The 23,878-nt window shown below is 36.2% G+C and overlaps 1 protein-coding gene across 1 annotated transcript in view; it reads left to right on the top strand.

The window, feature by feature from the left end:
- FOXP2 (forkhead box P2) overlaps positions 1-23,878 on the top strand; it is a 346,539-nt gene that overhangs the window by 45,491 nt on the left and 277,170 nt on the right. The window contains exon 2 of the mRNA XM_017733112.1: positions 15,248-15,331. The gene's annotated coding sequence lies outside the window, so the exon portion shown is untranslated. The remainder of the gene's footprint in view (positions 1-15,247; positions 15,332-23,878) is intronic.

The raw sequence follows: 23,878 nt of genomic DNA, 5'->3' as shown, positions 1-23,878 counted from the left end.
AATTTGTTCTTTTGGAGCTTGGGCAATGTAGAGAATCTGTGATTCACTTTAGTGCACACCTTAGGGTATCGTAAGGAATACCATACTGATGTTCTCCAGCAAGAAGCAAAGCAAAGCAAGATCTTTACCTTGCCAAAAGTTAATTGGGCTTTAAAATAGCTGCAAATACATCAAAACCAGAGACTATATCTATGTTCAGCTTTCTGGTGCTTATCTCTTGGAATGTGGCTTTTTTAAGGACTCAGTTCTCAGAATCAGAAAGAGGAAGATGAGGACTACATCCAGTGTGTTACCAGTGTTTTTTTTGGGAGGGATCATTCTCTGCACAACCATTTGACTTCTCAAGGCCCCGGGGCAACTACATCTTGTATCTTAAAAGAGGTTTATATTCATTGTTTTCTCATTCTTTCTTTATACCTTAGGTAGAATGGGAAATTTGCTGTAATCCTACCTACCCAGCAGTTCTAGTGACGCAGCTCTAGGAAGAGATGGGTAACGTGCTTCTAGTCTTGTGTTGCTAATCCCATAATGATAATAGTCCTGGTTCCTTACACATATTTACCTTTCTTAGAATCATAGCTCTTTCTGCTACTCTTTGGTCTGCAGTGGGGAAAAGTTGTCATAATAACATAGTGAATGCTACAGGAGTCCACAAAACAAATATCCTTGTGTAAAATGGCAAAAGATGTTGGTGTTACAGAAAACGTTGCAGTCAGGCTGTGTTCTTGAGGTGAGGCCGGGTGATCTGTGACTGATGGGAGGCAGGAGCCATTTGGCTCACCATGTTTCAAGTGGTTAGTTGATTTTTCTCATCTCTGTAACTGAAGTTTATAAATGTTTTTAAAAAAAGAAGCGAAGTTCTGCTTTCATTAGAAATTTGATCATACCATCACATTTGACTTATTTCGTGCATCTGGAATTGCATCTGGAAGATAGGAGATACCTATTACTGACAGGAGCCCCATCCTGCCCTCTCTGACAGTGGTGAATCTCTACTGCTCCCCCAGTCCCATCTACATCTCCTGGAGGCAAAGGTTTCACTGAAGACTTATCCTGAGTTCCTGTTTATGGTTATGCACTGCCCAGAAGGCACTTGTAGATTTACTGTAGAATACTCTGGCGGAAAACATGTATTCAGAAATTCTAATAGTACTAAGTTAGTTGCTTCTCATTGTGTTATGGAAACTGTATTATTTCTTTTAACTTAATTTGGTTTGTTACATCATCTCCATATATCTTTCAGTTGCCTCTTGTTCAGAGAGACTACACATGGTTCCAGAATACATCTGATGATGATGGTTATTTCAATGAACAGCAAAATATTTCTGTCGTGAACAGCATGATGGCAGCTGCTGATTTTTGTCAGTATATTATTTGATTGCTCTTCTAATTGCAGAGTTGTAATGGCAGTTAGAAATGGAAAAATGTTATGAATCATAACAGCAAAACTTATCTCAGAAATTCCTGTGTGCAAATATTTCTGACTTCTGTCAGGGTTTGTAAAACTTGGGTGCATAAACAATTTGTGTGCATAAACATACTTTAGAATTCAATAAGTGATAAATGCTGAAGTTACTAATGTGTAAGTGGCAATGAGTAGTCCATCAGATGTATTTGCCATCCAAGGTTTTTATGTTATTTGCAGCTGGTGGGTATTTCCATTCCATCTAAGCAGTGATGATAAAGTAGGGCAGAGAAATATGAAAACAGTAGAAAATATATATTCCACTTGGATTAAATTTTTTTAAGGAAAGGTATTAAAAAAATCATTTATACCTGACATCTCTGTAAATTTTGGAATTGATTACTTAGCTGTTAAATGAAACAGCAGTACTGTATTTTCACCAAAATTAGTCAAGCAGTTCAAGTCATCTGTTGCTTTGTTATTTTCTTCACCTATAACATAGAGGTGTAGAACACTAAACATAAACTTGTGTTGGAATTAACACTTAATACCAACCAAAATCCCTCAATTTTACATTTCGGTGATTGAAAGAGAAGAAGTACAATTACCCATTGGAATTTGGTCAGTTTATTGACTTCAGCAATGAAAGAGATAAAAAATATCTTGCAAATATATATATATGTTTCACTGTGTGTCCGTGAACTCTGTTTCAATACCTGTCTGGCTCATGAAAAAGTAAAGTTGGAATTATCAGAGGAATTCGAGTGTTTGCTTTGCAATCAGTATTAATTAGTATTAGCATGTATTTTGCATTAATTTGTTGGGCTAAAATTTTAATAAATCATATGGAGAGTTTGGCAGCAGGAAAGTGGTTTATAAATTCATGCTAAAAGTAAGGTGGATGAGATGCAAAAAGAGCAAGGGTAAGTATGGAATTCTTTGGCTAAACATTAGAAGAGCTTCCAAATGTAAGAATTTACTTGAACAGATTTACATGTTGCTGTAATTGCCCACTACTGAAGCCTTGCAAAAATGATGTAAATCTCCCAGAAGTAGCCCAGTAGCTTTATATTTGACAGGGTGGGCTTGATTATGTGTCCTGCAAATCTGAGATAACCTGAGAGGTCATCTGTCAGATATGACACAGGACACCTGCACCCTTCTGAAGTGACAGCTGTAGGGCAGATAGGATTACGTTGGACACTCTGTGAGCAACTCAGTAGAGCCTGACATGTCTGAGGAGTTACCAAGAGGAAAGATATTTTTTATTCTTTGCAATGTAATAAATTACTCTGTTTTTATTGGGTTTATTGAATCTATAGAAAGACTCCTACAAAGTACTTTGAATAAATGAGGGGCCAGATATTGTTTGTTTGTCTCAGGCAAAGAGTTTTATTAAAACCAGTAGAGTCAAGAGAACGCTGAGTCAGAGAAGATGAAAGGATCCCAGTTTTATATCTATTTCTCCTCATAACATATCTACCGAAAAGTGTGGGGACAAGGTGGAGTCATAGATATGACAGCATTGCATGACTTCCATCTGTGGAATCCATAAATAAAGGAATTTCAAAAGTGTTCAGTTCTGGTTTTAAATCTGTTCTGCTAAAATCAGTGGGAATTTTGCTGTTGAATTGTAGCCTAGTTACATCAATCCTGATCTACCCTGGAAATTTTTTTCATGTAGTCACATTTATGAAAGGACCTCTTATGGTATAGTGTTTAATGGTAACATCACATGAAATTAAATTTATTTTTTGTATTTCACTGAAAAGTTTCAATTGCTTTAAATCAAGGACAGTTTAAATTTCCCACAGGCAATACACAACACAAGGCCTCTCTGAGACTGCTGGCAGGCAGTTTTCAAAAGGGTCCTTTTTGCATTACAGTTCAGGGCAGCAAGATCATTTTTAAATAAATGCTTCTTGACATCAGTAATGCATGACTTTAATCTCTTTTACTTTACCTTTGACACCAACATATTGGTGCTTGTTTTCACACACATTTTGGCAATTCCACTGTTTATTCTTTCATTTTTCCCATTAATTTTTTTGTCTTTTTCTCCTTCATCTGTCTTTCGTTAGTTTTTCCTCTCTTCTGCTTTCACTACTCAACTCTTCAGCTGCTTGTGTTTATCCTGTTAATCTATGCACAAGACTCAGGAAAAGGGGCAGGTGGAAAATCTGCTGCTGAGTAACATCTGAAGTGCATCTGCTGTGGTGTGACAGATCATCTAAGGCCATTAAATATGAGCTTACTTGATCTTTTTCATTTACTGGAATTATACCTTTTTCCTTGTGCTTACATGGTCATATGTGCACCTGGAGCTATCCCAATGTAGTTAAAATTTACAACCCACAACACCCAGAAGTGACATGCTTGTCTGCCAGTACTCTTACTTGTTCTTTTCTTCTTTTCCCCTTCCACCATCACTTATCCTGGCTTCCACAGCTTGCTCTTATTGTCCTCTTGCTTTTGGCACTTGACTTCTGTTTTCCTTTCAGTTTGAACAGACACATTTCTTTCATTAAATTTGCTTGTGAAACAAGAAAATTATGTTTCTTTTACTAAAAAGGTTTATTGCTTGTATCAGTTTCTGTTTGTTGCAATGGGATCAAGGTAAATTCTGCGTAACATAGTCTTTTTTGGAGAAAAGTTTCAGTGATTGTGACAATATTTGTGTTCCTTACAGAAACAAGCTGTGAGCATGTAATTTCTGACCTGTTTGAGTTAGAAGTTTTAAAAATTTTTTTCTTGGGATGCTGTTATGTATATTGCAGTGATGTGGGAAAGACTTCTGAAGAAGTTATATTGTGGTCCATAGATATCTCAGTAGAAAATTTTACATTAAATTGCTGCTTTTTTAATTTCACAGCTTTAGAGCTATCAGTTTCCAGAATATATGCAGTTTTTACGTGTTATTGTACATGAACATCCTTCAAAGTATTTGCAAAATGTCCAGTGCTGTGATTCTCTGGGGTCAGTAGGAGAGTTAGGGGCTGGCTATGGCCAGCTACTTGGTTGCTTCCCTCCTCAACAGGGCAGGAGGGAGAAAATAGTATGCCATAAAGTTCACGGGTTATGATTAAGACACGGGAGATTGCTTACCAGTTACTGTTACAGGCAAAACAGGTCTGACCTGGGAAAAATGGATCCAATTTATTTCCAATTAAAATACATTTGGGTAGTGAGAAATAATGAAAGCATTGCTTTCTTCAAGCAGCACCAGCTCACCTTCTTGTTCACTGACCTTCACGGGTGTTCTGAAGCTGTTTCTCACACTTTGCCCCCACCAATCCTCCTCTGCCTGTGTGGTGGTTTTGCCCTTTCCTAAACCTCTTCCATGTGAGGCACCACCCTGCAGTGGGTGGCTTGGAGTGGCTGGGAGCAGCCATGTCTCTGACAGAAATTTCCACAGGGTACTATGAAGTCAATTGTCATAAATTAAAGTTTGTTGGCTCTGCATCAGCCAAAGCAATTGACATTCCTGGCAAAAGTAATCACATGGTACCTTTTTGAAGTAAAAATTCTTATTTGCCAGGATTCTCTTACCCTATGCATTTCAATCATTCTTCTTTAAAAGAAAATACATGTTAATATTTTGGAAAGCAAAGCTACATAGTTTAGCTTATCAATATTTTACTGTATTTATTTTATATTGAGTTTATATGCCTGAAGGTTTTTGTAAGAGGGTCATTTTATTCATGTAAAATTGATGGGTTGAAGAAAGTCACAAGATAAGCATAAAAATAGAAAATGTCCAAGAAAATTTACTGCTTTTAAAATATAAAAGCTATCTACATTCCCATTATGTTTTGATTTGTATGTGTCAGATAAATGTTTTATGTTTTATGAGCAACACGTGCATCACACCATGCAGGAGGTTGTTACGAGAATCTTCTCATTTATTATGAAAGTTAATGCAGAATTGAAACTAGTACAAATGCCTAAATTAACCTGAACCCTTAATTTGTTGGAAAACTGGTGGTTTTTTTCAATCTGTTAAAGAGGTTAAACTCATTCATAGACACTGCATAGAATTTTAGAATGGTTTGGGCTGGGAAGGACCTTGAAGATCCTCTAGTTCCAACCCCCCTGCCATGGGCAGGGACACCTTTCACTAGACCAAGTTGCTTAAAGTACCATCAAACCTGGCTTTGAATATTTCCAGGGACAGGGCATCCACAAGTCTCTGGGCAACCTGATTCAGTGTCTCGCCCCTCTTGCAGTAAAGAATTTATTCTTTCTAAGTAACGTAAATCTGCCTTCTTTCAGTTTAAAGCCATTGCCTCTTGACCTATCACTACATGCCCTTGTAAAAAGTCCCTCTCCAGCTTTGCTTCTTTACGAACAAACACACTTTATTATCTTAGGAAAATGAAAGATTTGATCCCTCTCTCTTTGGCTTTTACTATTTGGTTTAAATCACTAGAGTAAGATGATTTGCTGCTTTAACAGTATTGTCCAAAAGGTAATTCAAAATAATTGTTGAAGATACTACCTTTGTATATACTGTGGGATCACCTACAGAATCCTACTGAGTGTGAAGAGTTGTATTGAAGTTCTGCAGGTATGTGAGGCAGTTTCCAAAAGTTGCAGGCAACATTTGGGTCCTGCATACATTTTATTTTCAAAAACTGAATTCAGATTTCATAGAATCGTAGAATGATACAGTTGGAAGAGATCTTTAAGATTGTCCAGTGCAACCATCCATCCAGCACTACCACTGTAACCCCTAAACCACTAAACCACGTCACCCAGCACCAGACCGCAACGTCTTTCCATGTGTGATGAGTTAGGCACCTCCCTTGGGACACTTACTCCAATGCCTGACTACTCTAACAGCTACCTGAAAGGAGGTTGTGGCCAAGTGGGGGTTGGTCTCTTTTCCCAGGGAACCAGCGACAGGACAAGAGGAAATTTCCTCAGGATTCACCAGGGGAATGTCAGGTTGGATGTCAGGAAGAATTTCTTCATGGAAAGGATGTCCAAGATTTGGAATGAGCTGTCTAGGGAAGTGATAGAGTCACCATCCCTGAGGTGTTCAGGAAATGACTGGACATGGCACTTAGTGCTATGGTTTAGTTGGCATGGTAGTGTTTGGACAAAAGTTGGACTTGGAGATCTTTTCTAACCTTAATAATGATTCTGTGGTATCCTTCTAGGAAATACTGCAAACTGTCATTTATTCTTCTTCCTAATATCCTCTCTTTTAAATTTTTAGCAGTGAAAAGACCTCCTTTTTTTTATTTTTTTCTCCCATGCAGTTTAGTTTCTTTTAGAGACTTCGGGTAAGAGAGCTTATAAAGTGATTTTTGGAAATACATGACTTACAAGTGGATCTCATTTGTCCATTTTCTCACTGACTTCTCAAAATAACTGAGATCATCCAAGGCATGTCCTTTTTCATACTGGAATGTTCACTCCTTCCCAACATGTTGTTTATATTGACATACACATAAACTCTATTGTAGCCTGTAGGAAATTGCCTGGTGTGAACACCATGTGTGCTGATCTGCAGCGTTCTGGACCTTCTCTAGATTTTTTAGGATTGATTTAATATTTGCCACCTTCCTTTGATTTAAGGACAATTTGAAGCAGGCAAATTTTTCTATTTTAAGTTCAGCTGTTTCGTACTCAAGTTCCTTTAGAGTTGTTGATGGGATATACTCCAATGTAATAATCTGTTAGAGCTCAGTTTGTCTTTTTGTTCTCATGTTCTCTAATGGCACTTCAGTTTAAGACAGATCCTCTCACGTATCTCTCTGAGGAGGATGTCTGGCCTAGTAACTTCTCCAGTCTTCTCCGGTGTGGATGAAACCCCAGCTTTTTAGTGGCCCTTGCTTTCTGCCAGCCTCAGCAGAAGCCCCTAGGTGGCTGTCTGTGGGAGGCTCTTCACTAAGCTTGACTCTGACCTCAGCCTTGGCCTGTCCCCACTGAGGTGCCTGGTGTGCTGTGGGCCAGGGCTGCCCCCAGCTTCCCCTTGGACTGCCATTCTCCGTACCCAAGGGCAGCCAGGTCCTGCTCTGCCCATGGACAGCCCCCACAACTTCTGGCCTCCAGCCCATAGGGAGCTGCTGGTCCCTGCAGCCCTCTGACCCTGGACTGTGTTTTATGTTTAAGCCTCCCGAAGATTACAATCCTTTCTGTTTTCCTCACTTGGACGCAACTTGTAGCTTTTACAAGGATGCCATTTTCTTTCTAGTAGCCTCCTTCATCCCATTTGTTCACGATAGCTCCCTTCCCTGGATTTTCTCAGTCTTTTTTGATGGGTTGTATGCATTTCTTCTGAGCTTGCAAAAGGTGTCTTTAATCAGTCTCTGTGCCACCTGTAAAAATGTGACTTTTGTAGCTGATTCTTTTTTCTTCCTTGTAACAAGCTTACTCATTTTTATTCAGTGACCCTCTTTGAAATGGTGGTAGAGTTTTTTTGGCTTTTGTTGCCCCTTCAAGGGCATAGATTCCAATCTACATCAAAGCACTTATTGACTGTGGCTAGAAATTTACTTTGAGTCATACCCCGATATGGCCTGTGCTTGTACAAGACAGGCAGAAATTTCCAGCAGCCCTAATATTTATCTGCCATACTTACAGGGACATTTTTCAGTGTTATGAAAGGTGCTCTGTTTCTTAGGTGTCTTTAGGTATTGGCCCAGAGCATGGGTCATATTTATATCCTATGTCTTTCTTGATGTCATCTACCTTGGCCATTGCTGAAAGGGAGTCTCTGGGTTGTTTAACATGATGGACTGCTAACTGCCAGATGGATCTGTGTCTTGGGGTGGCTTTATGATGTGTATCCCCTATTGCTGCTCTATGCCCAGAAATTAACTTTGTGCCTTTCTGTGCCTTTAAACTGAGCCTGAGAGGGGGGAGAGGAAAAAATCAAGCGAACTTTTCAAAGCAGTTGTTCAAGGACACAGGTACACACTCCTCTGCTTCTGCAGCAGCAAGAGTGGAAGAAGCACCCTTCTTGCTTTTCAGCCAGCTTTCGGCTCCTTTTCTCCAGAGGGAGGCGGAGAGTTGAACTTGTCTTCCTTGGACTTCGTTTTTTTCCCTTCTTCTCTGGACTGTTTCAACATCAGAGCACATCAGGAGAATTTTCCACCGAGGCTCTGGAGGTGGGCCCATGACCCAACTCTGAGGAGGAGGTGAGAGACCACACCTACCAAAGGGCTCTGAAATCTTCCCAGGTTTCTCTCCACAGTGACAGGTTTTATTATTCAGCATTATTATCCTTTTCCTGTGTGTTTGTTAAATAAATAGTTTTTATCTCTTTCACTTTCCTCCAAGGAAAATTTCTTTTTTTTGCTGAACCTGGTGGGGGAGGGGTGGTTGTGGCCTGCCTTCTATCAGAGGATATTTTTCCTCCAAGTTTGTCCAAACTGGCACAAACTCATAACCAAGAGGAGTCATTCTCTAATGAGTGGAAAAAAAAAAAAGGAATCCTTGAGCTTGCCCAGTAATCTGAAGTGGTCCATATCAAAATACAGCATAGCTGAAGATGTGCTGTGCCTGTAAGGAGGACTGGCCTATGTGTAAGAATTTTCCCTCCTCAGACCGATGTAGCTCTGAATAAGAAATCAAGAAGCAGAGGATGGGCAAGTGTGATCAGCATCCTCTAGAGAGACCTATTACTTCGGTCACCAGGCAGGGTCTTTGAGAAGAAATCAAGGATACAGTTCTGTTCTAATTCTGTTCTTGTTTGCTAAAGACACAATTAAATCATGTCAAATTTTGGGTTTAGGATAGGGACCTCTGCAAGGATCCAGTCATCTTATGGACATTTAGTTTGTGACAATTATCTGTAGCTAACTGTGGTGGTCATATCAGTATTGAACCAACCTCCTAAGCAATGTGAGCAGTTCTTGGGGTGCCCAAACTGACAGTGTGTTAGGGCTATGGAAGCCCCAAGGAAGATCTGTGCTGATGGGGGAGTTACCTGCTGTTCACCCGAAGTAGAAAACACATACTTTGAGATGCTGCCAACAGTCAGATAATGGAGATGACAGCAATTGGTGGGACAACTTCCTGTCTTTATTTTTATGGTGGAATTTTTGGCAGGAGATTGAGCCTGCCCAGGTAGATTATCTTGGAACCTCTTTTTGTTTTCTTGTTTTGTGGTTTTGTTTTTTTTTTTAATCTTAATTTTTTTTTCACAATTAGCTTGAGTTACTTATAACTTTTTGTGTCTGTTTTCTTTTGGTCTTTAGGAGCTTGAGGAGTCTGTATGTGTTAGGTTTTCTGTTCTGCATTGTTTGTAGGTGTGGACTTCACACTGTTTGGTGTTCCTTTTTCTCCCTGAAAATTGTGTGACTCTTTAATTTTCTATGTTTTGTTGTTGGTTTTAGTGAGTTTTCAATATATTTATTTAGATGAGATTCTTGTGGGTGGGAAAGAAACAGGAGGAGCTAGAGTTCCGCATGCAGATCCAGAATGATGATATCACTGGATTAAACTGCCAAGTGGCAGAACAACTACAAAGTTGGGGTTTAGTGATGGATGGCTCAACAAAAGCTCAGGCAGAAAAGGAGTAGGAGGGTTGCCCTTTTTGTGAAGGAGCAGTTGGAATGGATGGGACTCTTATGTGTGAAGGTTTTGATTCAATATAAAGGAAAAGATTTTCAGTAGAAGGATAATTATGGAACAGAAACAGTTGCCTAGAGAAACCGGGAACTGGAGCCACCTTTTTTGAAAGTTTTGGAGGTGCATCTGTCTAATGTACTAAGTGACCCAGTCTAAATTCAGATGCTTTATGCAGTTGCTACTCATCAGCCACTCTGTGAGTAGGAGAGTCTGTGATATGGTGCAGCATGGCAGAAGGGTCAGGTGCATTTTGACTTCATGTGTTACTAGGTTATAAATCTATACATACATCTCCTTACAGGAACAAACTAGATATGTGAGACAACTCAGGGGGATCACCATATATCCGCTTATGAAATACTACCTTTTAAAGCTGTTCTACATTCTCATCTGATAGTATTTCTGAATTCCTTCTAATCACATCAGAGGAGAAAAAGGGAGAAACACATAGTAATTCTGGAAGGAATTCACAAGACTGCAGTGCCATTTTATTAGTGGTATTGTAGAACAAACTGTTTAAGAATAGTTAATTGCTTTCATCGTTGTTTATATTCTTGTTCCCCAATTAGTGTAGACTATTGCAGTTTATTATAATAAGAAAATTCAACAAGTGGAAAGAGGTTTTTCTCTGAGTTGTCTTCCAATAAATTATGTTTTCAGAAGAAAGACAGACATGCCTGAGGATAAAGTAAGGTATGGTATCTGTGCACATTGGATAAAGTGTTCAGAAATCTCTATAAATATGATATTGGTATCGTGCATACTTATAAGATTAGTGTCAGCACAGGTTATCTATCATGTAGGGGCAAGTCAAGCAAGTTAGACCTGCCTCAGGGATGGTTTAGTCTGTATATCCAACTATTCAGACAATGTTGCTGTGGAGATTTTGGAAGAAAAGACTGAGGGATGATTTTTCCATCACTCCAGGCTTCCCATTCATTGGTACTGTCTCCATTTTCTCCAGAGTGCTTTGCTAAGTACAGGTAATCAGTGTCCTATTAGTCTTCAGGACAAGTAAGACCTAAGTGGACCAGCATCCCCCCCAGCCCCTCTTCCCCAAGAGGAATTATATGTAACCTGTGCATCAGTTACACAGTGGATGGGACATACTGGAAGTAGATGATGCATTTAGTCCATATGGACATTTTTTCTGTCACTGGGCAATTTCCAAGGTGTTTAATATTAAATTTTTAATGATTTTTTGTAAATTTTATTATTATCCTTCGCTTACTTCTTTACACAGTTACATGTTTTCTGGATTAATGGAGTATGGGTGTTTTTCACAGTAAATTCCATGGTGTAAAACTTCAAGAATAATTTTTGTGGTGTAGAATATTATGTGAACCTTTATAAGTACATAGCATTGAAAAATTTGGAAACTATGTAGTTGGGGAAGCTTGACAGCTCAAGAATCATTCAGGAATTCATTATTTTCTCTGCGCCACATGAAAAAAATATATGCTTCTCCTACTGCCACAGAACTTCTGTTGGGAACCACTGATAATGTAATCCAGCCTTCATTTGTCTAAGTACCAATGTGAAATAGTATGTAAAAATTAGCTGAGAGATCACAGTAGTATGAAGGTCTTTTCATTGTATCATTTAACTTTGGACTGATTATAAACGTAACTTCTAATTCATTTTGTATGTTCTTGTTAATTATAATGGCATTCAGTAGTGCTCATCTGGTTATGAACTTCTGAGTATCTTTCTATCACAGAAATGTGAATTACTGGAATCAGGAAGAAAAGGGGTGTTTCCTTACTATTTGCAGTTCTGCAATTTATATAATATTCTTTAAAAATCTTTTTTTTCTACTGTGAGTTACTGTATTGAAGTAGTTAAAATATATTTCAAAATACATAGTCTGACTATTTAATAGATTTACACTTCTTTTTCATACTTTTACAAGATATAGATTGTATGTAAGTGATGTATTTTCAAATAAAATTCAGGACATCCCATTGACATAGTGCAATTTAAGGCTTGCTCAGAAGTCCTGTTATGAATTAAGAGTTTTGTTTTTAATTGTGTGAGTCCTATATGATAAAAAGGTGGAAGCTACAGATACCAGTGAATGCTTATGTCTTTAAAATACTAGTCAGTCTCTCTAGCAAGTAATTTTTGCTTTAGCGAAACCAGTGGTGTCTTCGGCTCAATCTGTCTGACTCAAAACAAGCATACCTAATAATAACTTATATAGATGGCCCTCAACCAGGTTCTAAAATCTTCTTGAATGCTTTGATGAGTGGTGCTTCATTAGAATATTTTATACAAATACCCATTTCATGCTCTAATGCAGTTTGAACCATTTTTACTATAGAAGAAATCTGAACAAGCATGTCTTACCTGAAATAGTGACGCATCATGGCAACTTGATCTATCAAATACTAGAACTGCTTAAGCGCTGTGGTGCACTTTGGTGGGGTTATTTACATTTTAAAAAATACCAAAGGCCACCAATAAGGCAGGATAATGAATAAGAGCATGTAGTCTCAAATCAAAATGTTGTCTTAGAGGCAGTGTGCAAACATATAACAGGTAAACTTACCCTAATGATTTGTGATCTAAATGTGGAATAAGCTAAGAGGTGATTGCGGCAAGTAAATGAATGAGTTAAAGAAGTAGTTTGCAGTGTATGGACATTGTATTTTTTAAGTCAAGTTTCTAAGGAAGGTCTTCATCCAGGAATGAATTTGACTTTCATTTTGAATTAAATATTCTAGGGGTTTTTGACACAATTATGACAATTAACATTCTGTCAGGATGCTTTTAAAGTTTTGGTAAACAAGGTCTGTAAATTTGTAAATTTTTAAGGTTCAGATAGGATTGTTAGATATTGAAGAATGGGAAATATATCTCTTTAAGCACTGTCAGTAGGGCATAGGTAAACAATTAAAGATCTAGCTGCTAAGGCCCAAGGGATGGAATCTGCTAGCTCAGGTGGAGAGACGGTAGAGAAATGTTGGTCTTAAACTGGAATAACTGAAATGACTCAGATCCAGGTTTTAGGATGCTAACAAAAATCAAAACAAATCAATGTTTATAACAGAAGTAATATCATTCTTTAAAAGTCAGCTGCCTTCATCAGGTAAACCACACTGAAATGTAGCATAAATGAAACATAGGTCAATAGATAAGTTTCTAAAAATGAAAATTTGTACCGTTAAGAAGAGAATTGATAGATTAAGACCTGCTGTTTGCCTGTGACATATCTGTCACACCTACTTTGTGCCATCCTCACCACTTTAAATATTTCTTACTGTTTTCTGAAAAAGTATAGGAATCCAGAAATAGACCAAAGATAAAATTATAATCATCGAGATTAATGGTTGTTTTCATATTAAGACTAATTACCAAAAAATGTTAACATGGACAATTTCATCTAAAAAGGCTATATCTCAACAAAATGGGTCATGTTTTGATATAAGATTTCATATATAATAACTGTGATTGTCTTGGCTTTACGTGGTGAAGCAAGATGTGATGTTTAATATAATCCAACCTAAGAAAACTGATGACTTGAAAGTATTTTGGTGTAATGGATTATAGGAAAAAAGAAATACAGAATATTCACGTTTGAGGCTTACATATTATCTGTCAACAAAATCTAGTGTTGAAGAAATAACTTTAATGTGTATTTCTGTCTAGAATTTAGGTGCACAGGAAACTTCAAAGACTTAGAGGCATAGCTATTTAGAGGCAAAACTGCAACCTTTTAATGGGAAATAGGACAGTGAGATGCTGTTCACTCGGTTGGACATTTACATTGTGGATCCAGGGTGACCACATGACCATCAAGCAAAGTTTCATTGACACATATTTTACTTTCCAACAACTTTTAAGAATTGACACCCGCCTTCACCTCCTCATATTTGCCTTAGGATCCTTACCTGTTTTTAACATTTTCTTACCTTTTTTTGCTTTGTATTAAGCTCATAAGATATCCTTCTCATTTCCCAGTGCTGTCCTACTGTGCAGGGGTTTCATGTAGTGTTTATTCCTTCAGCCTGTCATTCTTTGCTCTCCCTTCTTCACTTGCACTACTACAGAGGCTGCCAGGTAGCTTTCAGTTTTCTAGGAACTTCGACCTTCCCAGCAGGTTTTGTTACACTCTACAAACAAAGGAACAAGTTAGAACTGCAGCTCTTTTAAATGTCCAAACATCTTGTAACAAAGTGTGTATTAATAATGCCAGTTGGAACACAGATTTTTTTTCTTAAACTGTGGGAAAGCAGTCTTTTCTATATAAAATTCTACATTCATTTTACTCTTCAGCCTGCTTCTGTCTGACCTTGTCAGCAAGAGAGAATTGCCAAGAGGCACCATTGAGAGGCTGGTAGGACCTACTTCAGAGATAGCAGAGTTTCAGGCATTAAGTCTGTATCTATATTAGTAAATTAAACAATGCCTGGAAATATTTCCAGGTGTCTGCCACAGTTAAAGTCTTTAAAAACCAACATTGTTCCAGAAAATTCCCAGACATTTATTTGACCACCTCCATTAGACAATTTTTATGCAGCCCCTCTGTTTCAGAGCATATGTGACTATGCCAGCATAGATGTAGGATTATCTCTGCCAATTGATTGCAGAAAAGAGAAATGTGCTCAGACATAGATGTAATCTAAATATTCTATGGACCTGCGTGTTCTTTATTTCTTCTGTCTTGTCCAACCTTCTCTCTTCATTGCAGTCTTCCAGTCTCAGCTTCAGTGCTGCTTTTTTTTTTCTTTTTGCTTGTCCTTTTGTCCTTCCTAACATACATATAGATTTAAATTTTATTGGCATGCTGTCTCCCAGCTTCTGTTCCTTCCTTCAGATGACCCTGTGAACTTACTGGTAGTGATATTGTGTGCAGTTCTCTGTATGGAACAAACTACTTCAGGGAAGCCTTCCTTTTGTTTGCCCTTGGGTAGTATAATAATAAAAATAGAATAAAAATATAAGACTAGAATTTGAGTGATGCCATAGCTGTCACTCTACTGCAAGGAAGAAACTTAGGTGAACAATTATATTTCTTTGTGGACTACATTTAAGCTTACTACTTGTTAAGAGAATCTTTTAACTTGCTATGTCTTTCAACCAGCTTTATGTCAAAACCAAAAAATTTAAAATTACAGCTCCTTTTCTTTCAGATTACTTGTGAATCAGCATATGCACATCTGGAACAAATTAGAGGGAGTGATAAGGCCAGATTCTGCGTTGGTTTTTTTTAAATGATGTCTAAATAGCTGTAAACATTTCTCTCTGTTTTGTCAGGATGGTGGTACTAGAATTGATTTTGGACATCACTTCAGTTCAAGGTTGAAGTTAAAAGGTCTTTTTGAGGCTTAGAAGAAGCAGGTGAGTACAGGTCAAGCATCACAAATCTAAGAGTATTTTTTTTGCAACTTTCTTTTTTTCTGGAATTGCTGTTCCTTCTTACCAATGCAAGTTCAAATAGCTGGTCTCTGCTTTCCCCAATTCACTGGGATGTATGACTGCTTGTGTTATGACTAGATAGCAGAGAATATCTGATTCATTTAGGGTTTCTTTTTTTTCCTACATGCTTTTTCAGCATCTGCCTTGAAAATAAGTGAAACCATGGTTCTCTCACCAAGGTCTCTTGAACTGTGGAGTTAACTTACACTGTACAGTTCCATTACATCATCTATATTAGGAGTATGATAATTAAGCTAATTTTTTTTGAAAAAATTATTAGACTATTTCTTGTAAAAAGTAAAATTTTAAAAGGCCAATATACTATAATAAATAGTAAAGAATACCTGAGTTTGGATATTCCTAGTTTCTTGAAACTGGGACAGTCTTTATTCCTTTGATAACCAGGAATATTCCATGATGTCAAGGACTGTGAGTTCAACTGCTTTTTGTGCTAATAGGCTGAACCAGCCTGTGACACCACACTGTCAGTGGGTATACTGCCACTTGGCATGCCTGCATTGAACACCTTGCTTTGCTCCAGACCTTCACAGCTATCTTCAGTGAATCATGTACAAGAGGCTGTCAGGTCTTTTTGACTTAGACAGATGTGGAAAAGGAGATCTTGGAGGAATTAGCCTAAGATCAGAGCTTAGCAAGCCAGTCACAGTTATTTCGGATTTTTCATAATTGCTATTGCAACGAAGAATTAATCTATATGTTGAGTGTTGCAGTAGTTCATATTTTACATTTTCTACAAGGTATAAAATCTTCTGGGAATATTCCCAGAACTTTTCAAATTCAAAATTTTTAGGCAATATTTTAGCATATAAATTGCAAAATATGGTCAGTTGGACCTGGTACTAAATTTTTAAGATGCAGATTTCAACAGGGTGCAACAAACTAATTATAATAAGAACCAGGCCAAATTGCTTTTACGTACCCCAGTAAGTAGAAAAAAAATGTAAATACAAATACGTATTGCTGAAATAAATATATACTGTTTCCCTATATGCCATCTGTAGTAACTGCTAAGGTATTATGAGATATTCAGATATACCTATACACTCCATAATATTGGTGTATCCTTCTTAATGTATTGATGCCTCTGCAAGGAAAGAAAAAGAAGCTCTTCCAGAGGAGTTAATGATGGTGACAGTAATTAGTTCTGAAACTATGTTTATAACAAGTTTTTTAAAGTTTTACCCTCTGGGAGGAAGCACAGACCTTTTTAACCTAGTTCAAAGTAGTGTAAAACAAGACTGTTCTGGTATGTGTTTCACTGTGACTGTCTTCACTGGGTAATAAGAAAGGAAAATTCCTTTATTCCGATTTAACTTCACCTTTTTCCAAGGAGCTAAGGCACTGGTTGGAAGGCTACTGTATGAATATGGTGAAGCCAGGAAAAGAAGAAAGGTTAGATGTAACAGTGTTGTAAATCAAAGGATATACAGCTCTATACAGGGAAACTGTAGATATTACTGGCATCATGTGCAAACCTTTGTATGACTGTATGTTAGTATGTAGTAATATATTTTCAAAACAGTGTTTTTTCCTTTCATTCCTCAATAGAAAAAACAGTAAGAAATGTCAGATTCTTTGCTTTCTGTGTAGCGATGGAAATATGGCTGGATTTGTCTCACATATTTGTACATGTCTGAATGGTGTAACTTGTATATAGTTAGGTTAGATAGTTTCTTGATGGACAGTGTCAGTATTTTGGAGAATTGGTTGGCTTGATAGAAAGTGTAGTAATTGAAATCTGTTGAGTCAGCAAGAGTGATTTAATTTTTAAAGGATGTTTTTTCTGGAAGTTTACTATGTTCTGACAAATAATGTCCAAAATGCAGTATAACTGACTTGTGCATCTATAATAGTTTGGCAGCATAATTTTATTGAATTCCAGTATGTCTGAAACTTAAAGCATATGAAAGAAAGTAACTGCTGTTCTGCTTCCTGCAATATTTTTTTCCATAACTTTAAGTTAAATATATTCTATAAAAACACTTTCTGTAAAGGAAGCCAAAATCTTTTTGGCCGTTTTAGCATTGGTCTCTATTTATTGCAGTATGTGAAGGTGGAGAAGGAATGTTTTTGCAGTCAATGAGGAAACAGTAGTAAATTTTGAATGCTAGTTCGTCAGTATGTTATTTAGAATTAATAGGTTATTTTATGGCAGGATACGGTGTGTTTGCACTGATTGAAAACTGGGATTTAGTCATAAATGTAGTGATAGATATGCATAAAAATAAAATTGCATTTATGAATACATTTTTAATTAACAGAAAAAAATGTTTCTGGTTTTTGTCCTCTCAGTAGAACACTTAACTATTTAGGAGTAAGTTTTAGAAAAACTGAGATAGAGCTGGAAAAACTGAAAATAAGACAAAAATCCATGTTGGAGAAATGTGAAAGCAGAGAAAAAATGTTCTATTTTTTGACTGATGACTTAAATAGACAGTTTTGGAGACTGTTATTGATACATTTGCATCTCTGTTTTCTGAGTTACTTAGGTTTAAAAGAAAAAGCTACATAAATTCTGGTATTAATAATTATTAAATTGATCTGGCTCTTCTTTGTTGTCAGTTTGGAGAACAGGAGACATTGTGCTCTTTCCTGTTTCTTTCTGGTACTGCAAGAAATAAAAACTTGAAACATCACAACTCATGTACGTGTATATGCATACATTTTGTATACTATTAAATATTCAGTCTATATGGATATGTTTATTTTTTGTAGGGCAAACATAATTATATTGTTAGAATATCATTAGAATATCTCATACAGGTATCTTGCATCTGAACTGAAATTCTCTCAACAATTACATTAAGGACTCATTGCTGGTGACCACATTGATGACCAACATGTGAAAGAGATGATGTTTTCCACTAGCTGCATAGTGGATTGGCATTGACTTTGTCCACAAAGAAGTCTAACCCTTCCACATGTCTGGTCAGAAGGCAAATGAGTTTTAATACTTCTGTAAATGAATGAAAGGAGGATCTACAGCATAATGCTGAAAGAAAAAGATGGTATATGGTTTGCAAGAAGTAATTAGATGGGGTTTGATGGGCTTTGTTTTAAATTTGGTTTCCAACAGGAAGAGTCTGAAACATAAACAGTACTTTATACTTTAATGGAATAGTATTAGATCAGAGACACTATTTATTGTAGAATTTTGAATTATCTTTCCAGGGTGATTTTGAATAGCTGTAAATTACTGATTTGGGGGGAACCTGAAGTCAAGTTTTGTCAAAAAGTAGTGTACATTGATAGAACTGAATTTGTGACCTGGAAATGTGAGGCAGTAAATTTTTGCTATGATTATACCCAGTATCAAACTATGGATTTAAACTGGCCAGCTTTTCAATTCAGCTAAGCAGTTAAGTACAGTCTTAATGGTCTGATTTCCTGGGAAGAGCACTGTTGAAATAATCTTCTTTTCACAGCCCGTATCAAGTAGGAACTTGCATCAGTTATTACAAAGTTTGTGCTTTGGGAGATATTTTTGTAATGTCTAGGATTGATACCCCACATTTGTTGGAATTAGTCGTTAATGATGCTGTCTTCAGAAATGAATTATTGCTTAAATACCCTGATTGTTTTGTGGTTTATAGCACAGAAATTTTTAAGGAAAAGCTAGTTAAATCCTGAATTTTTTTCAGCTGTATGAAATGAGGAGAAAATGGTGTGCATCTTAATAATTTTATGATTCTTTTTTCCTATGTGACATGAATGAGAGAGGTGAGAACTCTTAATTTTTAACTGAATTGAAGGTTTCTAAATGTGACCTGCTTGAGAACAGAGGGCCATTACTGTAGGTGTCATGTAAAATGAAGTTGGAGTCTGAATATCCTTTTTAGCTGTCAACTTTATTAAGGAGCTACTGGTGTGTTGAGCTAGGCACACACATTATATAAGTGGTGTATGGTAGTGTCTAGGGGGAATTTTCTCTCTCTTCACTGCTGCTTTATTAGGTCTTGCTCACTCATTCACTGTTGCCCTGTCTCACTCCAGCTTTCTGGCTGCAGCTCACAGCATTGTAGGTCTAATGTAGATTGACGCCTTTGCCAGAGGACTGATTGAAACTTGTGTCTCGTAGTTGCTAATGCTCACTCAACCATTTTATTGAAGATAAAGTAAATAAAATAGATTGCCATATGAGAATTCTCTGAAATCAAATGGAATAATTTGACAGGTTTAAGCCCATGAAAAAGCCAGAGCATTGAAACAGATGGGAATACTTTTTATGCACAATATAGCAGGAAAAGGTGTCTACTGACTTGATGTTACACTATTAATGGCTTTTACCAAAATTATAATTGTTGAAAATATCATTTCCATTGGTGTTTAAATTGTTAATTCTCTCAAACAGAGGGATTGTTTTTAATATAAAAGTAGTGGATATGCTGATTTTATTTTCTTATTTCTCTGATTCTTGAAGAGACTGGTGAAAGATAGCCAGTCTCTTAAAATTTAACTTTAAAAAAATAATAGAGGTTAACTAAGGGCGAGTTTAGTATTTGAGAAGATAATTCTGTGAAATGCAAAATAGATTATTACTTTTATAGATTTTTAATAATCAGTAAGTGACATAATTTTGAATATTACAAATAAAGTTGCTAAAAAAAAGCCCTGACATTTCTAAAAGTATAGAGATGCAGTATACAAAAAAATGAGCTGCTGAAGCTAGTGGAAAAGCTGCTCAGAATAATGGTCAAGAGGCCCCAAATATTCTTCACAACATCTTTATTTCATAAAGAATTTGTGTACATAAGCATTGTAGTATGTCTGTGCTATTTTTAGAAATAATAATAATAGGTGACTAAAGATACAATAGATAACATATGACTGTAAATTTTTTATGTGGATAAAAATAAGTATTAGTCTTTTTAGTCACACTAGCAGACTCCTTACTAGTTGGACCACTTCTTCAAGAAAGGAGGACACACCTGTATTTTAGTTTAGTACAATAAATTATGTCAAACTCAGAGTTAATAAAGGAAATAAATACAAAAGAAGTAAAAAATATATCAACGAAGTTGTCAGATGCAGCCTCGGTTTATCCCTTGAAAACACAGTCACATATCCAATACTAATTTTTCTATTTTCTTAATGTTTAAACAAAATCTGCTCTTTTTTGGGGTGGAGAGGAGATGGATGTTATGTATCAATTTTATTTGATTTTTTTAAAGTTAAATTGATTGTAAAAGATTGTGCTATTTGTACTTTTTGATGGGATGCTAGTGAGATTTCAAGAATATTGGGTAAGAAATAAATTATGAATGAGCTATTTGAAAATGACTTGCAGGAGTGAGTTGACAGACTAGAAAAACATAGTAAGGATGGATTTCCAGGTTAAATGTTAGCCAGAGTACGCAGCTAGTTGCGCTGATGTATTCAGTGGCAGGTATGGTGTTGGTCAAAATCATATTTTCAATGAGACTGTTAATAAACTTAAGAAACATGAGTGATACTTTTCTTTTTTCTCATCCTGTATGTATTTTTAAGAACAAAAATTACTCTATTTTACTTATAAGGCAGAACACTGGCACCAGGTCTTTTTTCTCTTGTTGCCATGCTGATGACTGTATGTGGCCAAACTCTTCATGCTCTCAAAGTGGTTCCAGACTTAAACTATCAGCACTTACCCTATGGTACTCTTCCTGTTCATTCCGTAGGATAAAAGGGTCATCAAGTGCTTTGTCTTTCTTTGGGGTAGAATAGAAGACGCAACTCTGCCACAAATCCCTGTTTTAAACCTTTCATTTTCCAGATGTGGAACAAAGTTCTTGGAAAGTCTTGTTGTTCGGAGGGAACAGAGCAAATTAATTTAGTTGATTTTTATTATATACATAGAATTGCTTTGGTTTTTTTTTCCTGTGATAGGAGGTCCAAGACAACGAATCCCTACTTACTTCAGTGTTATGTAGCCTTTTCTCTCTCTCATACGTTTTTCTACTTAAATTGTAAAGCCATTATGCCATTAGCACAGTCTTTGAGAAAAAATGCTGAGGCCTGTGAGCACTCTAACATAGATTGATTTAGACAGAATAAAAGCTAGTTTTATCAAGAGGAAAGGAAGCATCAACAGTAGTTTACTTGGGATTTCTCTAAAACTTAAGAAAATCAAATGTGGTTTCCCATATTGCTCAGAACAACTTATTTGTGCTGTTTTTCTCAGCATGGTCTCTTATTTGACTGTATCTGAAGTAGTTCTGAAAGACTGATTTTCATGTTACTATTTCCTATGTTCTTCAGCAACACAGTAAAAAAAAAAAAATCTGTATTTTTGACATGCTTTTGAAGTTACCTTATCCAGAAATCATTCTATTATAAATATGATGAACTAGCTATTTTAAATCCTTATTAAAAAAAATGAATAAATGTGGAAAATAAAGAAAGCAATTCAGTACAAGTAACTACATATGGAAGAAATAACATCACATCTAATCCCTGAAAATAAATGGGATCTTGAAAATGGAATAGATGTTTATTTGATTGCTTTGAGAGTTAGCCTCCCTAAAAAGCTGATTTTACATGAGTTTTGTGTTTGTAAGTGGTGCTTGTTAACTGTCTTGGGGAGTGATTTCTTTTCTTCTCTGGAAAATGCATTATGGGATCTAGGGAAGAAAGAGGAAATGATTTTTTTTTTTTTTTTTTTTTTTTTTTTTTTTTTTTTTTTTTTTTTTTTTTAATGTGGCCACTGTCATCTAGGAATCGGACAGAGATCACTGTCCCTCAGGAACTAGACCTCAGAATTTTGAATGAAGTCTGTAAAACAGTTATTTAGTGGTAATTGTTGTCAGTCACAGCCTATACTGGTGATTTGATGGGAAAAACTGTGCTTACCTGCATGATTTTTTTTTTTTTAATTAAAATATTCACAATTTAATTTTTGAAGAAACTTTTTTTTTTTCCTGAGCTTGAGTTTTCTAGGGAAGCAAAGCAGGTTGTGTTTTGGTTCATATGGTGGTTCTGGTCCTACATCCAAACATAAGCATATAGATTTGAGTACCTATAAATAAATTCATTTAATTGTGACAGATCCAATGAAGGTTTTGCAGAAAAGCTGCCAGTCATGTAATCTGAGGCTGCAAAGTTAACACTGCTTGGTATAGTTTGCATGATATATGTGACTTCTCAAGAATAAGGTGTATGTAAAATACAGAAATTTAATTCTAGAATCTATATACTTTGGTTAAGTGTAGTTTTAAGGTAACAGGACTAATGGGAAATGGGCTGTAATTTTAACTCAATGTTTTTATACTTGAGGGAGAAACTAAATTAAATATTGTTTTAGATCTGTTGAGATACCTATAGATATATAGTTCCTGTCTGTAATTGAATTTCCAGCCTAATATCATTCTGTATTACTTGGGTGGGTGAAGCTATTTACTAAACACTTCAAATTAGAGCAGATGGATAGTGTACTATGACAAGGACATGTGACCTCATGTCTTAAATGTTTTGCAGTTTATTTGAGACTAATATTTATTATCTGCATGCTACCATCAAGTTGGTGAATATTTAGCTTTCTTCTTTTCAAGATGAAAATTTTCTTACATGGCCACTTGTCATTAGTTTTTACTTAGTTTTCTCTTTGCTCTAAGATACATTTTCATGATGTAATGCAAATCCAGTTCTCTTTTTCCATCACTTAATAAAGAATTAAAACCGTATCATATACAAAATTTCTACTCAATTCAGTCAAAGGCTTTTAGCTTTAGGTAGGTGTATTTTTTCTCAAATTTGATTGCTGCTACTTGTTTAAAAAAATTCTGGATCTTTGTATCATCATCGCTCTCCTTCTTCTTAAATGGAATTTTACTTCTAAGATTCCTTCTTCTTCTTAAAAACATACAAACAAGCAGAAAAAAAAACCAAACCCCAACAAAAACCCCCTACTCAGCAAAACAAACTTCTATACCGAAATTTTGCTTCAGGTCAGTTTCTTTCTGCTGGCTAAGTGGACTAAATGAATGACAGCATTATTATTTATTTTATTTTTAAAAATAAGGCTGGAATGTTGAACTGAATTGCTGAATGAATGGAAAAATATTTAAAGTTTTCTCTTGTGACAGAATCATTTTACATTTACTTTTTTGAGCAAGAGTATTGTAAAGAATGTGGAACATAAGCATTTCCATTTTTAAATCTTTCAACTTCACTGTAGAAGTATTAGACTCTATTGATAATCCTTTTAAGTAAAGAACATAATTATTTAATGAACAGGTACTTCAGTTCTGGGTATCTTTTCCCTCTCTCCAGAATTCATTATTGTCCCTCCACTAGAACTCGTGTTTGCATTCTTTCTTGTCTCTCTTCTTCAACCTGTTAAAAAGGAACAAAATTAATGTGGAAAGGATGCCCAGCTAATGTCATAGAAAATCCATTGCAGTTTAAACCATGCTCCTTGGCTCTCCATTAAAGTTGCTCATATGATCATTTTGTATGGTCATTTTGCCAGCT

Source organism: Corvus brachyrhynchos, unplaced genomic scaffold (assembly GCF_000691975.1).
Source record: "Corvus brachyrhynchos isolate BGI_N302 unplaced genomic scaffold, ASM69197v1 scaffold32, whole genome shotgun sequence".
Lineage (NCBI taxonomy): Eukaryota > Metazoa > Chordata > Aves > Passeriformes > Corvidae > Corvus > Corvus brachyrhynchos.
This window is presented reverse-complemented; position numbering and strand designations above follow the sequence as displayed.